The sequence below is a fragment of the Equus przewalskii genome, chromosome 16, assembly GCF_037783145.1.
Source record: "Equus przewalskii isolate Varuska chromosome 16, EquPr2, whole genome shotgun sequence".
In the NCBI taxonomy this organism is placed as follows: Eukaryota; Metazoa; Chordata; class Mammalia; order Perissodactyla; family Equidae; genus Equus; species Equus przewalskii.
The window spans coordinates 66,298,253-66,315,806 of NC_091846.1; the positions used below are offsets into that span (position 1 = coordinate 66,298,253).

Consider the following 17,554-nt stretch of genomic DNA (forward strand, 5'->3'; position numbering starts at 1 on the left):
TAATAGGGGTATTTACACCAGAGAAATTGGTAAATGGTACAAATTACATTCCTCTGACCTGGAGCCAGTTGTTAAATATTTCCCAGCACACCATTAGCTGTCACCTGAATTTCGTAGTTTCACCTCAAACACAACATGTATAAAATAGAACTAATTTATCAAACCAGTCATCTCGCACCACACTCAGATTTTCTCTTACTCCTTTAGGGACAGCGCCATTATTCCACTCAATCTCTTAATGTTGAGTGCCTCTGGACTCAGTCCTTGGTCCTCTTCTTTTCTCTGCTACATCTATAGTTACTTTTTTGGTAGTTCCATCTTGTCTCATGACTTTACATAAAGTTTATAATTGCACACTTCCCAATTTATATCTCCATCTCAGACTTCTCTGCCTACCCTTATATTTAATTACCTATTTAACATCTCCACTTGGATATCTATTGGACATCTTGAGCTCAACATGGTTGAACTGAACTCTTAATCATCTGCACAAATCTTCTGCAATCACAGTCCTCTCTATCTCAGTTTATGGAAATTCCATCTTTCTAGTTCAAGCAAAAAAACCCATTTGATTCTTCCTATCCAATCCAATCACTTCCTATCCAATTTCTCAGGAGGAAGTCCTGTTGGTTCTACCATGAAAACATATCCCAATTCTGCTCACTTCTCACCGCCTCCATTGCTGTGTCCTGGTGTGGCCATTGTCTTGTCTTCCTTGGATTATTGCAGAAGCCTCCTCATGGATCTGTTTCTATACTTGCTCCTTATAATTTTTTCGGAATTCTCAGAGTAATCCCTGGAAATGTAAGTCAGATCATGTTACTCTTTGGCTCAAATGATCCAGTGGGTCCTGCTTCACTCAGAGTGAAAGCCAAAGTCCTCACTGTGGCCTGTAAAAGTCTGCAAGGTTTGCCTCAGACTTCCTGTGATTTCATTTCCTATCATACCCCTTCTTGCTTACTCTTTTATTTATTGATTGATTTTTCTGAGGAAGATTGGCCCTGAGCTAACATCTATTGCCAATCTTCCTCTTTTTGCATGAGGAAGATTGTCCCTGAGCTAATATCTGCACCAGTCTTCCTCTATTTTGTACGTGGGATGCTGCCACAGTGTGGCTTGATGACTGGTGTGTAGGTCCGTGACCAGGATCCAAAACCGTAAACCCCAGGCCGCCATAGCAGAGTGCGTAAACTTAACCACTATGCCACCAGGCCAGCCCAAGTCCTTCCTCTTTTAAGTTCTTCCTTGGTGAGTCCTCAAGCTTCCAGTGTCTCAAGGAATAAGGTAGGTTCTTAACAAGTGGGTCACCTTTGGGATTTTGGTCCCGCAGCTGAGGCTGAGATGAGGGCTGTGCTTATCTGCAACAACCAGGAACTGAAAGAGTACAACAATGAGTGCTGAATATCAAATTGGGAAGTAGAACTTTAAGTCCAAGAGGCATGTGGAAACTTGCCTGGAAACAGCCAATAGAGCTAAAGGGTCAGAAGACTGACATACAAGAATGGAAGCAAAGTGTGAAAACCCAGGCCAAAATAGGCCCGGAGGTCTTGTGGTATATACTTACTGGCCTGCAACACCCTGCTGTGAGTGAGAGGATAAGCCTGGTAAAGCTGTGTAATAGCGGTAGATACTTCTGCCTTTCTGATATTTCTTCCATTCATTCTATCCATTAAATTCCTGCTGTTATGTAAATCCCTGTTAACATGAGTCTGTGATACAGGAATAGCTTGTTCTTTCTGATATCTTCTGTCTAATCCGTCCTTCATCTCAATTCCAGATTCATATTCCAGATCACAGTGTTGATCCTGTCACTCCTCCCTTTTAAAATCGTTTTGGGTCTCCTCATTGCCCACCGGATTAAGCCCTGACTTATTAGTCTAGTATTCAAGGTTTGACTCCAACCATATTTTGAAACTTCTTTCTCCCTTACTTCCCTATGATTAGTCATTTATTTATTCATTCAACACGTACTCACTGAGCTCCTAGTGTGTGCCAGGAATGAGCAAAAGTTTTTATCCTAGTCATGCCATTCACCATTTTCCAAGTCCACATTACGTGTTCTTGTCTCTACCTCTTTCCTATTGTCATCCTCTTTTCTTAGGATGTCCTTTTTCGTCATACTTCCGACTATATAAATCATATTTATCTTTCAATACTTAGTTGAAATGCCTTGTCTTTTACATGATCATTCCTGACGTATCAGTTATTGCCCCATTTTCTGATCTTGACTCAGCATAGTATCCGCATGATAAACAACCTTGACCCCCTTGCTGTCCTTGGCTTGGGTCCCTTGCTGCAACTCCACTCCAGGTCAGTGAACCTACCTGCCATTGCTCAGCATGTTATACCCTCCTCATCTCATGCCCTGGCTCACATTTCTCTTTGGCTCACAGAACTTACTTCTTCAGCTGTTAAAATGAGCTCAAAATCATCTCCTTTAAGAAACATTTCGCTGTCTCCTTTGCCCCTCGGACCATGTCATAATAATCCCTCCTTTCCTTCAGTCATTCTCAGCTTCTGGTTTTATCTATATCAGGGTATTTGCTTCATACTCTTTTGTATTCAATGAGTTATTTACATGCCTTTTCCCTCATGTGGCTTGAAGCTCATTTGGACCACAGAAACCATATTGTTCTTGGCTCTCTATTCCCATAGTGTGTGGTCCAATTCTTTGTTCATAGGAGAGTCTTCAGTAAATGCTTGTGGAATGAATGAGTGCATCCATATTTGGCTCCATATGTTAGTGTCATGACACATATCAGATATAGAAGCTTAATGCCTGGTATACAGTCTTAGACATACGTGTGTACCCATATATATACTGCATTAAATTCTACTATTGTATATAATGCAGGCATATAATAGTCTGTATATAAATACACACACACATATATATATACACACATCTGTGAATATATAAAATATACTGTATTAAGTTTCTACTATATACCGTGTGTGTGTGTATACATATGTATGTATACATCTATACTATAATACTGTATTAAATCTCTACTATTGTATATAATACAGTCATATAATACAGTCTCTCTCTCTCTGTATATGTATACATATATATAAACACATTTGTATATGTATATACCTGATGTATATATAACATATATACACAAGCACATGCATTTGTGTGTGTAGATATATATATAATTTGGTATGCAGTCCCTGGTACATATAGAAGCTTAATACCATTCCCTTCCCTTGGGCTAAATGTATTGAGAAGGCTCTCTAGTTAACTAACAGAAAGTACAGGCGGAAGCATCATGGTGTCATGGCCATCTAGTGCAAGACATGGGCCGTGTGTGTCAAAGAGTCACATGTTAGCACAGGCCCCTTGGAGGCCTCTTGGCACAGGGAACATGCTGTGAGCTGTGAGAGTGTTCCATAGGCCTCCTGATGGGAACTAGAAAAAAGGACTCTTTTCCAGTTCTTGCCCTTGTCCCTTTGTCACAGATGTTCTGACACTGTGCCTGTCAGGCCAGCCCTCTTATTAGTTCCTAACGCTCTTTTCATCTCAAGGAGCAACCATCTCTCCAGGAAGAGGTTAGGGCTTCTGGAGCACTGAGAAAGTTAGACCTGGGGCATTCTGGATGACTCTTCTGTGAGAAAAACAGATTTTACTGAATGTAAATCCATTCTCCCTCATTCAAACATAGATTAACTCCCTGCCCATCATCAAATCAGTAAATCTTCGAATAGGGTCTGAGGCCTGGGAAGAGATGCACAGACATGCTTTTTGTTTCCTTTCCATCCATTCACTTCTTTTCCCTCCACTTTCCTTTCTTTTCTCTTCTTCCCTTCCTTCCTGTCTTCTTTCCTTCCTCCTCCTGTCCATCGTACGCTTTCTCATGCTTGATCTTTAAGATATGACTCTGCTTTGATGTACTTGGTACACACAAGAAAAGGCGCTGATGGTTAAAATAACCATCATCGCCTTGTATTGAATTCTTGATATACAGGCTTATGGTTTGAAAGCATCTCACCTATTTGTTCTTGACTGTACAGTGCATTAGAACAAATTGTTTCGTATGTTTTTTTGAAGGGAAGATTGGCTTTAGTCAAAGAAGTGCCTGGTAATCTGTGATGTGAATTGTGCCTTCAGTTTTTGAGGACTTTTGCGGGGTATGAGTTCTGAAAATATTGCTGCAGTCAGCAAAAGGACTCATAATTGCTCTAAAAATGTAAATTTTAAAAGGCTTTGGCAGACCATCTTAGACCTGATATTTAGTTGCTCTTTAGAAATGCCGTAAAACCCAGCAGCACTGATAGAGGAAGTGAGGAGGACTTTCTTATGTTGTCACAAAGTTCCAATCACATCATAACAATCATCAATGAATTGATGACCAAACACTGATGGTTGACCCTTTGCTCTGCAAGAAAATAGAAATGCTTTTTTAAAAAAAATAAGTTTGACGTCAGTACTATTTGGGGTCTTGTGTTTGCTAAAATCTTTTCTGAGGTGAATGCAAAGGCAGGGGAAGTTCACTTTATTACTCATCCTGATCTTGAACCAAGAGAATTGGAAAACTCAATTGTCTGTTCACAGTGTTTGCTTGATTCTTATGTTCCATTCCTTCTCAAAGAAACAGAGGCTGAGTAGTAGGCAATATATAAAATCTTTTGAGATTTTTGTTTTTAAAATCACCACTTGCAAAAAGCAAATATCCTGATTGAAACAAAAGAAATCTATAATGACGCAGACTTTCTATGGTTCGTTTTTAATCATCACTGTAAGAACACACGTCCCATCTTTGCCTCTTTTATACCTACTGGATGTGCCAGTTCCTAAAGCCATCGTTATTAGAAAAAAGCCTGGAGTTAGCATGTCTGAAGCAATTATTTAATTTGACAAGGGCAGTGCCAATTTTTCCCCTCAAGAGTTTACATTACAAAATGTTGAAGAAGGAATTTCTGGGCTGTCTTCACTGGCTCACCAGCAATTTTCGTTATTTTAGAGGTGTTTATAAGTGGAGGGAAAAGATCACCTGAGCCCTTAGGACATTGTTAAGTTTTTATTTTCTCTCTGCCAATATCTGTCAGGGGAGAGCAAAATGAGCATCTTAGTTCCTTACTTTATGCTTTTCAGTTCAACTGAATTTCTCAATCTAACATACTCATGGTGACAGTGATTAGAGAAACTGTGAACCCCTGACAGTGGGTAGGTTGTCAACGTTCCTTAAGGAGCCTAAATCAGGGGACGTTTCTGATATGTTAGAAAACGTGCCTCAAAGTCTAGTTCAACAGGGAATACCAGAGTGTTTGGAATGCACAGGATTATTGCTTATTTCCAGGAGGGTGAATACCATAGAAATCATCATCATCATTTTGAATTCTTACTCAAAACTTGAGAATAGGCTGTTAAAGGGAGGACTGCTGATTTTGGCTTAGGTTTTTTCATTCATCTCTATCCCAAAATAGTTAGTCTTCTTGGAAACCTGTACAAAAGAACTAGTCCTTTCGTTTACAAGATTGTTTGAAGACCGTCTAATACATCTGTAATGAGCTGTCTCCAGGAAGAAAATTCTGACTGTAGAATGATGACTATCACTACTGCTGGTGCTGAGGAAGACCAGGCATTGTGGATAAAGAGTAAAATGAAACTACCAAACATCCACAGATGCCGTCCCTTCCATACTAACCAGATGCATATTTTCTTCCTGGAAATTGGGATGTCTGTGAAGGGAGAGACAGTCAGACAACATTATGATAGAGAGGAGAAGTGTGTCACCCAAACTTGTTTATCTGTCACCCTTGTGTCAGGCTGCTCAGGGCTCTCTACATCTTCTGAAAGGAGATCCTGCATCTCAAGAACAAAGGAGTGGGCTGAGCACAGTTCATGGCCATAATAGATGTCACCATTTTCATTGCTATTATGGTAACCACAATTAGAATTCAGAATCTGTGGTTTCCAAGAGGAAATTAGATAATGTATAAAACATAACAATAGATAAAATCCACTCAAGAGCTTCCAATTTAGACTAATATTTCTGTGGCTTTTTTCATAACCTAAGAGAATTATGAAGATTGTCTTTGATCTACTTTTGAAACAGCATTATTAAAAATACTCATGTGATATTTTTAAAATACAAGAAAAATAAATTACAGTAATGGGCCTAGATGCCAGATATAAAGTTATATGCTGAGTTGAACAGAGCAGACCACTAATGCAATTAATAATTTATTCTTCAATAATGCTTTTCATCCATGAATTCTCAGGATGCTTTACAATATACCAGTTATGTCACATAGTCTTTCATTTATTAAGGGAAGCCTCATGTTTTTGCTATCACAAATCAAAAGTTCAGGTTCAGAAGTTATTAGTGAAACTCATCTTCAAAGAAAATGAGTAGGAATACATTGTTGGAACTAATTCTGAACTTAGTTCAAACTTCTACTCACTTTGGGACTAGAATAAGGGCCAGGAAACTAAATGAAACCAAAATATGACAGTGTGGAATAGGTGTGTATGGGGCCAAGGCTCTGGGCTCAAGGACCGGGCTACAATATAACTCTCTCCTTTGGCCAGTGCTCCACTACTCTGAGCCCTTCTGTTGGAATGGAGAAAGGAGAAGGAAAGATAAAAAAGATGCCATAGGGATCCTGGTTGGATTCTCTGAATAACTGGCTGTACTGAGAAACTAGGGCTGATGTCCTGAGCTCCAAGCTTTAGGTCGGTTCTAAATCTTAAATTTCATAGCAAACTGACTGGTTTCACATATGTTATACATAAAACAGTCTCATGGTTGCTCTAAAGCCATATTTGGGATGCCTCTCCATTAGATGCAAGCTCTCAAAACCCAGATGTGTCATGGCCAAATGGGTTATTCTGACTTCTTTTAATTGTGTGTATGAGGGAGAGAGAGAGAGAGAGAGAGAGAATGCATGTGCATGTGTCTCGGTGGCTTTTGTTTCTAGTAAATGCCTCAAATGGCAAAGCAAGAAAGTGAGATGCCAGCCAGTTCTGATATTTATTCAGTACAAGCAAAAAGAGGCATATTCTTCCCTGATTTTTATTTATTGCAAAGCAAAATTATAAAAAATAACAAAGATAGTTTTAAAAAGCAACAGGAAAAAGACATTATCTAGAACTCTTTCACTTTTAAGATATTAAGACTACAGCAAGTATGCTCAAGTATACCCTGTCATCATTGTTTCAAAAGAAATTTTTGGAAGTTTAAAAAATGCTTTGCTGTGCGTGCTGGCGGTTTAAAGATGCTATCAGTGACTTTTGCAAAATGAGGTTTTGTACAGAAGCTTCCTGGCTATGGTCATGCTGACACCAGAGGTGTTCAGTGGAGTCTTTCAGAATCTTACCTGGCAGTAGGTGTGGAGAAAGAGGTGAAGGGAAGGAGATGGCAGAGTATCTATTCTAAAAATTTGTTTTAACAAGTGGAAATTCAGTATTCAAAATTACCGTCCAGACGATTGTGAAGAAAAAGCAGCACACCACAGCTAGCGGCTGGCCAGACATTAATACAACAATTAAAAGGTATTGGCCGTAAGGAAGCACACCGAAACTGAAGCAACATCTGACTTTGCAGTTATGTATAACTGTCACCTGCATCAAGATCCAGAACATTCCTGGTATTCTAGGATGTTCAACTGTACTCCTTCCCCCTAGAGGTAATGATTTTTTTACTTCTATCACCATTGATTAATTATGCCTATTCTTGATGTTCATATAAATAGAATAATACTATATGAATTTTTTTGTGTTTGGCTCCTCAACTTAATGTCTTAGGAGATTTATTGATATTATTTCATGTATCATTAACATGTTAAATTTTTAATACAGTCTACTATTCTATTGCATGCCACAATTTATTTATGTATTCTTCTGTTCATAAATATTTGGGTTGCTTCTAGTTTCTGGATATTATGAATAAGACTTGTGTGAACATTCTTGTATATGTCTCTTGATGGATATATGCACTTGTTTCTCTTGGACGTATGCTTAGGAATATGATTGCTGGATCATAGGGGAATAATGGCACACAGTTTTCCGAAGTTGTTGCACCAGTTTAGACTTCCTCCAGCAAGATATGAATGTTCCAGTGACCCCACAATCTTACCAACAAGTGGTATCATCAGTCTTTTGGATTCAGCTATTCTAAAAGGAATGTAGTTCTATTGCATGGTGATTTTCATTTGCTTTTCACTGATTATTAATTATATTGATTTTTGCTAATTTGTCATTTGGATATTTTCTTTTGCATAGTGCTTGTTTAATACTTTTGTCCAATTTAAAAAGTAGGTTTGTCTTTTTCATATTAATTTGTAGGAGTTTTTGAAATATACTATATATAAGCTTTTTATTGAATATATGTATTATAAATATCTTCTCTCCTTGGGTTATTTTTTGCATTCTCTTCCTGGTGTCTTTTGATAAATTAGTTCTTAAATTTAGTAAAGTATAATTTATCATTTTTCTTTGATGTATATTGTTTTTGTGTACTAATTAAAGAATTGTTTTTTGCCCGAAGGTACGAAGATATTCTGTTTTCTCCTAGAAATTTTATTGTTTTTTATTCACATTTAGGTTCATAGGCCATTTCATGTTAATTTTTAAATACAGTGTGAAATAATAGGGCAGGGTTCATTTTTTTCTCATATAGATATCCAGTTGCTCCAGAACCATTTATTGAAAATAAATTCTTTTCCTACTGAATTTTAATGGAAACTTTGTCATAAATTAATTGACTGTGTATGTGTGCATCTATTTCTGGATTGTCTAACCTGTTTACACAGTCTTTTGTAAATTTTTTTCCACTTAGTTTATTATGATTATATTTTCATGACAATAAATATTCAACATAATGCCCTTTTAATAGATAGACAGGATTTAATTTATAGATGCACTAAAATTTACTTAATCCCTTGCAGCTTGCGAACTCAAGTATTAAATTTATTTTCTCGCTTGCATATACTGAATCATTATGCACCTTTGTTCCACACAAATGCTGTAAGAATAGCAAAACAATTAAATTTTTAATGAAGAGAACTTCTATTGTATAGTGTGAAGTACATTAATACAGCATCAGAAGAATTGAATTCCAATCAAGATTCTACCACTTATTAACTGAACATCATAAGTCTCAGCTGTAATTGGAGCACAATAACACCTACCTCCCATAATTATATAAGAATAAAGCATGTTAATGGACATAGGAGTGCTTTGGAAATTGTAAACTCTTATAAAAACATTTTTTCTTATTGATGAATAAAAGTTTGACAAACATAACATTATTTTAGCTTGTTTGACAAACAGAAAATCATTTTAGCCTGTTCATAAGGAAACAGACCTGATCTGGGACAAGTCTGTAATTCAGAAGAGACCTCCAGTATTCAATAACTTTAAATTGTAGTAACTTTTAAAATATTAAGTACTTGCCCTATATCCAAAATTGGAGCCATCCTAAATCTGTAATTATTGTTAATCAAATAAATGATTGTCAAATTTCAAGAGGAACTTCCCCTTGCTCCTTGTCATCGCCTGATGAGGTGTGGCAGGTAGACTTGCTAGCCTGGATTGCAAAAGTCAATGAAGGTGTCTCAGACATAAATTCAAAGGCCTAGAAATATGAAGAGAATAAAACAGTCAATAAATTGACCATGGTTGGAGTCAGATAATTATGTATTGCTTGGAAACTAGCAATTTTAGCAATCACATTGAAGAAGGATAGTCTTCTTAGATATTTTGGAATGGTCTGTAGGAGACATGCTGACTTTGACATCTTCAACCTACCCAAGGCAGAGATCAAAAAAGATGTATCTGCCTTTACTTATTCCAAGATGGTGCTCCTTACACTCAGCTCCTTGGATGGTTCTCAGTCTTACCTTCCTGAGGTTCAGAAAAATATGGATTTCTTCAGAGCACTAATCCCAGCCTGGTGACATTTTAGGCAACACAGCGTCTTTCTTTTTGCATGTCAGCCAGTGGAAATAATAACCTAGGTGACATGGAAATATGTCTCCTAATATTAAATGATTAGAATTGGATGCAATTGGATTGACAGAGATAGTAATATATTATTACAAGTGTTTTGAAAGCATAGATTTTAGGAGAAGAGTACTTGTTGTTGGTGAGCAAGGAGAAGACAAAATGACCACGTGTAGTGGCTGAAAAGAAGCAATGAGTCATAACTCTCAGTGCAGTGTCTAATAGAGTCAGGAAATTATTAACGGTAAAAAGTCAAATACCTGCTCTGTTGGTATATCAGTCACTGACCTGTTTGACAATATTGTAAGCAAAAAGAGAAAAGTGCATTCTTCAATTTCAGTGAAGGAATCTTATGATATAGTGAAATGTTTTTGTTTTCCTTGTATCCTTAGAACTAACACAGTATCTGAAGTCATTAAAAACACAGTGAAAGAAGACAGTTACTAAGAAACTCAAAATCATTCATCTCCGTTCTGTCAGAACAGTTAAACATTTAATTCCACATTGCAGAGTTACCTAAAAGGAATGGTATCCAAATTTCCCAAAGAATACAGTGTTAAAACTTCTGTATCTCATTACCTATCCTGACAACTGATTGGTCAGGGTAGATGATGTCTTTACTAGCTTTGTAATATAAATCCTTAGGGTGCTAATTAAGGAGAGAAATATTAAGTTTTCTTTGGTGTTTTGTGATGTGTGTATGCTGTCTAGAAGAGACGCACCTTTGATGCAAAGACACAAATTGCTTGAGAGTAAATATTGGAAAAAGATATACCGTGAAACAATAAACATAATGGGTCTGAAGTAGCTATATTGATATCAAACAAAATAAACCTTCATGTAATAAATACCATTAGAAACAAAGAGAGGCATTTCTTAGTGTTAAAAAGGTTCAATACATTAGAAAGATACAACAATTATAAATGCATATACACCTAATAACAGAGACCTCAAATACTTGAAGCAAAAATAAAAGAATTGAAAGGAGAAATAGACAATTAAAAATAATGGTTGGAGATTTCAATGCCCGACTCCAATAAGTGATACAAGTAACTCAACAGAAAATTAACAAGGGTATAAAAGACTGAACAACATTATCAACCAATGTTATTAACTGACTTAATAGCACATTTCACTCAAGGACTGCAGAATACACATTTTGGAATGGAATATTCTCCAGAATAGACTATATGCTTGGCCATGAAATAATTCTCAGTACATCTTTTAAAAATGGAAATCATGCAAAGTATGTTTTTTGACCACAAAAATATTAAATTAGAGATCCACAACAGAAAGACATCTGTGCCAAATATTTGGGTGCTAATACACTTCTAAATAACCCATCAGTCAAAGAAGAAACCAAAAGGGGAATCAAAATTATTTTGAGTTGAATTAAAACTAAAACAGAACAAATGAAAATTATGGAGTTCAACTAAAGCAGTGCGTAGAAAGAAATTTATAACTCTAAATGTTTATAACACGAAAGTTATAAACCAAACCAAAAACCAAAGGAGAAAGTTTCCAATCTCAATAACCTAAGCTTCCACCTTAAAAAAGTAGAAAAAGGAGAGCAAACTAAATCCAGAGGAAGAAAGGAAGGAAATAATAAAAATTAGAGCAGAAAATCGTGTGTTTACAAATTACCAAAATGGACTCAAGAAGGAATAGAAAATCAGAAAAGACTAGAACTAAGGAAATTTAATTAGTAATTTAAAATCTTCCCACAAACAAAAGCCTAGCCTCTTATGTCTTAATTAGTGCATTCTATCAAATATTTAAAGAAGAAATACCAGTTTTTACAAACTCAGAAAATAGATGAGAAGGAAACACTTCTCACCTCATTCTTTCTTTTTTTATTTCAGGCCAGAATTACCATGATGCCAAAGCCAGACAAAAACATCACAAGAAAAAAAATCTTAGCAAAATATTAGCAAAACAAATTCAGTAGCGTATAAAAAGGATTATATACCATGAGTATGTGGGATTTATTTTAGGAATGCAAAGTTTTTTATATCCGAAAATCAACCAATGTAATAACCATATTAATAGATTAAAGAACAGAAACCACATGACCATCTCAATAGACACAGAAAACACATTTGACATATACATTTCTGGTGGGGATATACAATGGTACATCTACTTTGGAAAACATTTTGACAGTTTCCTAAAAAGTTAAACATGACCTTGCCACACAGCCTTGCAATTTCAAATTCCACTTCTAGGAATCTACACAAGAGAAGTAAAAATATATGTCCACACAAAGAATTGTACGTGAATGTTCACAGCAACATTCTTCATAATAGTCCAAAACTGGAAACAATCCAAATGCTTATGAATTTCAAAATGTAGGGTACCTATATAATTAAATGCTATTCAGCAATAAAAAGGAACAAAATACTGATACATACTACAGTGTGAATTGACCACAAAAACATTATCCTAAGTGAAAGAAGCCACACACAAAAACAAATCTCTATTTTATTTGATTTCATTTACATGAGATGTCCAGAAAAGGCAAATTTATTGAAACAGATAGAGAAATCAGTGGTTGCCTGGGTTTGGAGAATGAAGCAGAATTGAGCGCAAACAGGCTCAAGGAATTTTTTAGAATGATGAAAACAGTCTAAAACTGACTTGTGTTGATGGCTGCCAACTCTATAAATTTATTAAAAATCATTTAATTCTACACATGCAATGGGCAGATTTTATGGTATGTAAATTATACCTTACTACAGTTGTATAACAAAGCCTCAGTATTCTCACCTGTAAAAAATGGATATATACAACATTGTGTGTGCGTGTGTGTGTGTATGTATAATAGATGAGGAAATTCATAGAAACAGCTTTGCACAGTGCTTGACAGGGTAACAGTGAGTTAATGTTTCTCATCCTCCTCTTCATCATCACTATCATCTTTATACTGAGTATAACCATCTGTCTTCAAGACCTTAGTTGCTGAACTGTGCAGCAGAAAATACTCCCCAAGCCAGTGTAGGTTGGTAATGTTAAAAATTCACAGTCTCTGACTTTGGCTGCATGCTTGATGCTTCCTGGGAGTTCTGTGTCTCTGGCTCATAACTTTATCCCATTCTCTTCACTAAACTCTTCAAAACCCCATCTCCCTCCTCTCACTCACTCACATGTGAATGCCATCTCCTACTTTACAGAGAATAGAATGTCTATGAAGGGCTCTCCTTTGAAAATATTTCTGCATCTGCAATGATCTTTCCATCCTCTTTCCTACCTCAGTGTCATAATTTTTCCTCTTCCCTTTCCTGAGCAATTCTTGCTCCTGTACCCTGGATCAAATCCTTTGACATCTTCAGGGACCTTACTCAATCTCTCGTAATTTCTCTACTGTAGCTTAAATTTGTCCATTCCTTCTTTTTCATGTTCAATATTCTGTCATTAATGAACAAAACCAAACAAAAATATTTGCCAATCCAAAGCTCCTCTTCATTCTTCATTTATCCACTGATGCATTCATTGATGTATCCAAAAAATTTTCATTGAATGCCTACATTGTGCCAGATACCTTCCTAGGGACTGGAGGCATGATATCAGCAAGAAAGAAACGGCCCCTTCTCCTGCTGCTTACCTGTTAGTAGAGAGAAGGTAGTTAAAAATAATTAGAAAACTAATTAACTAACTTTAATTATTAATAAGTACAACAAAGGAAAAATATCAGAATATTAAGAGAACTTATAATAGAAGCTCCAGGGACAGACAGTTCACTGAAAAAGTTATATTTAAAATGAATTGTGAAGGATGAAGAGGGTTGAACAGGCAGTAGGAAATTTAGGGTAGAAGAGTGGGGAAAGAGTTGCCAACAGAGGGACCAATATGTACAAATATCTTGAGGCTAAAGATATGAGAATTGCTTGAGTTTTGGACTAGACAGGCCTAATTTGAATCTAGCTCTCCCACTGATATTGTGCCATGGTGTGGTCATGAGCATTAAGTGACAGAACCCATCTGAAGAGCCAAGAGAACAGTATAGTCTTACAATACTGCATGAATAATTTAATACTTTCCGTACACTATCTCATTTAGTCCTCACAATAGCTTAGGTATTATCACCTTCACTTTGAAATGTGGTATCAGAGATTCACTGGGCATGATTCATCCAAGGGCACTGACTAGCAAGTTTAGTAAGACTAGCAAGACAGATTTTAAACTGTCTTTTTGAATAAGTTATGTTACTGTGATTTTGACATATAGCGGCTGCTCAGTATTATTTCTTTTCTTCCTTTTCCTTTCTTCTGCTCTTTCCTTTGATCTGAGAGGACCACCTTCAATTCATTGAAGTACATCACCTTCATACTTATGTTTTCCTGGTATACCTTTCTTCCAATATTTTTGTTAGATTAAGATTTTAATACTATTAAAATAGTGTTATTGTTAATTTTCAAATGGCTGAAGATATTTTTATTTTCTCTTTACCATTGATGTTATTTAATACCACAGTTAGAATGTTACAGGAACACTTTTGAGTTTCGGCTGCCTTATTTCTAACACGAGTGATTTGAACTAGAAAGTAACTACGGTCATTTCTGTCTCTAACAGGTTGTGAATGTATATTTCTGGTCTTTCTGTGTAACTTAATTTTCAAAATTTTATTTCTTTACCAAATAGTAGTTATATTTTATGCCTTCATGAAAATAAGTAAATAAAAGTCATTCATGTATGTGTTTCATCTTGTTTCAAGATATGCAATTTGTAGATAGGACAGTCCATCTAGTTTGGTTACTTTTATATGTAGAATAAATTTATGAGTCAAAACATTTCACACAATGTGACATTTAAGTTGTCTTAAGCGCTTATACCAATAAATTTTAATTATACAATTTCATCTGTGATAAATTACACCCGTATATTTGCCAATTTTTTTGTTATATAGGATGTCTTTTAATCATGGAATCAAAAATGGCTTTCTTATGCTAAGATAGTCTTTTAAGCCAAGATAAACACCAGATTTTCACTTGTATTTGTTTTATTTATGATGCTCATAAAATAGTATGACTATGGATTGTGTATAGAGTAATTCATATTTTGCTAATGCCAAAATCTATTAACGGTATTGAATGTGAAGTAAAAGTACATTTGTAAGGCAATATTTAAACAGAGAAATAGATAACAGAAAGTAGCAGACAACTTCAGGTAGATTTTTCAGTTTTCTTAATATCTAACTTTAACTTGTAACAAAATCTTCTGAAAGGGTCAGTATCCAATTAAACTCTTGTGCTAAATGTTGAATACAGAAGCAGTTGCTTCTTTACAGAAAATATGCCTTCTGGAAACTTGTATAAGGCATGTCATCTTTTGAGGATAAAAAAGCACATTTGTTATCCTAGTTCAGAGATAATTGCTTGCCATTAAGTTGGTTGGAACGTAAATTTTACTCATTTCTGTCAGCTAGTGTGTCAACTTCCTAAGCTCCATCTCCATCTGCCCCTCCGGTGACAAGCCGAATATCATTTTGCCTTCCACCAAAATGATAATGACTCCTAAATGTAAATTTCACTGAAATCACACGTGTGGAAACATTTATTAACTTTTCTTTTTTTTTTCCTTAGGAATAGAGAACTCAGACGGGTTGATCTTGGCTCAGCAACATTATAAAAAATATCCCATCCAAACTCATTTGCTTTTCTTGTTACAATGGTATAAACATATTATTGACTTTTTTCTTCTCTCTTTTTTTGCAAGAATTATATATGCATTTGGCTGTTAGGGCTTTAGCCATAATAGTGTCACAGAAGGGGTACTTACTATGCCTTCCTCTAGGATGGGAGGGGGTGGTGAGACCAGCCACCTGCATGAGCCTTGTGCCAGAATTATTCTCTCTAAGCCCAGACTGTGACGCTAGGGAAAAGCCTTAATAAAAATAGCTGTTATTTCCAAAGTACCTACTGTTTTTGTTTTTTTCCTAATGTTCCCCAGGTCCTTACTCTTTGCCAAGCTCTGTTTTAAGCTCTTTATGTATTAATTCATTTTAATTTTCACAAGAACCTCTTGAGATAGATACTGTTATGATGCCCATTTTGCAGGTGAGAAAACTGAGGCACTCGTAGCTGGTGAGAGGTGAAGCTAGGATTTGAACCCAGGAAGTTTGGACCTGCAGAGACCACCCTCTTAATTACAACATACTTCTATCCTTTAGCATATCATCTTATTCAGTCCTGAGAAAAACCTAATCAGGCAGAATGAGAAAACAGATGTTCAAAAAGGTTAGACAATGTCCTTAAATGCACACTGCTAATGCAACTAAGAAGTGGCAAAGCAATACGTGGCTGATGGTAATGCACAGGCTCAGAATGCTTTGTCACATCAAAAGACTCAATGCCCACATGCCCATTCCCTGCAAGGCATCCCCTTCTAACTCCGGGGAAGGCTGGAAAACCTGACAGTGCTGCTACCCGCTGCATTCCATCCCATTCTTGGCTGAATCTTGACAGAGGGCTGCAGAATGGGGGCGGCACACACTTACTGCTGTGCCACACCAGTTCAGGAGAAAAAGGAAGACAACAGAGGAGCTGAGCACACAAGTACAAACCTACAAAGCCTCTGTTTTCTATTGGGTACCTTTTGTATAATGCACATTCAACCTGTTCATCTAGCTTTTCCAAAAAAAAAAAAAAAAAGGCAATGTAGTTTTCTTATAAAGATATGAGATCTTGGCACATTAGTCTTACATTTACCCTTGAGGATAAGAATTCTTGCTGATAGGAAGTGAGCTATAAAATATGGATACCATGTCTCAAGTATTTAAGGATAAAGTGATAAACATGCAGATGGGGCCATTAATGAACATTAATTGCTTTAAATTAGGTTTTATTGTGCAGTGGGTAAATTGGAAAGCACACATTTGCATTGGTAATAGAAAATTAGTTTAAATGCTTCAGGAAGCAAAATATCACCTGATGTGTTAAAACCTGTTATTTGTGGTAGACTTAAAAGGAAACTTGAAGGGCACTATGTATTAAAACAAAATAAAATAAACTATGCTGGCGGCATACACATATGTGAACATCTCCTTGGATGTAAACCCTGTATGGCTACTGAGTTTGCCTAGGCCAAGAAAGGTCCCAGATGGCGACTGGGTTTAATGTTAAATGTTTGCTGCACTGTGTCGCCAAAACATAGCACTAATGTGATGGTGCACTGTCAATCTAGGACTTATTTGGGCCCTCAGGAGGTCATTGGATCTTTCTTCCTCCCTTCAGGGAGGACACAGTGTATTGAAATCTTCCAGAACAGATTGTTCGCTACTCAAGTCTTGTAAGCGCTTGGAGGGACAATGTGGCGCCCCTTCCTTAGTGGCCTATTTCTAGTTGGAAGCCTTCTGGGCTCAGGTGGAAGAAGCCCTCCCTTGTGCCTCTCAGTCTCTCCAGCAATGGTTTAAACCTGTATCTTCTTCTTTAATTTCTGAAGAGTTGGTAACCAGAGAATATGCGTGATTTGATGGCTCTTCAACTTTCCTATACTTGGATAGAAGTAATCTATTTTCTTTAACACTTAAAAAAAGTTTTTTTCTTGTCATTATTTTGCTCTGGATCCTGCTCTGAAAAAGGTAGTATTTTAAAATATTAAACATTC

At 36.4% G+C, this 17,554-nt stretch overlaps 1 protein-coding gene and 1 pseudogene across 1 annotated transcript in view; both read left to right on the plus strand.

Moving 5' to 3' along the window:
* HS6ST3 (heparan sulfate 6-O-sulfotransferase 3) overlaps positions 1-17,554 on the plus strand; it is a 662,050-nt gene that overhangs the window by 483,832 nt on the left and 160,664 nt on the right. The window lies entirely within an intron of this gene.
* On the plus strand, positions 1,440-10,174 carry LOC103552592 (ubiquitin-conjugating enzyme E2 variant 3 pseudogene; annotated as a pseudogene).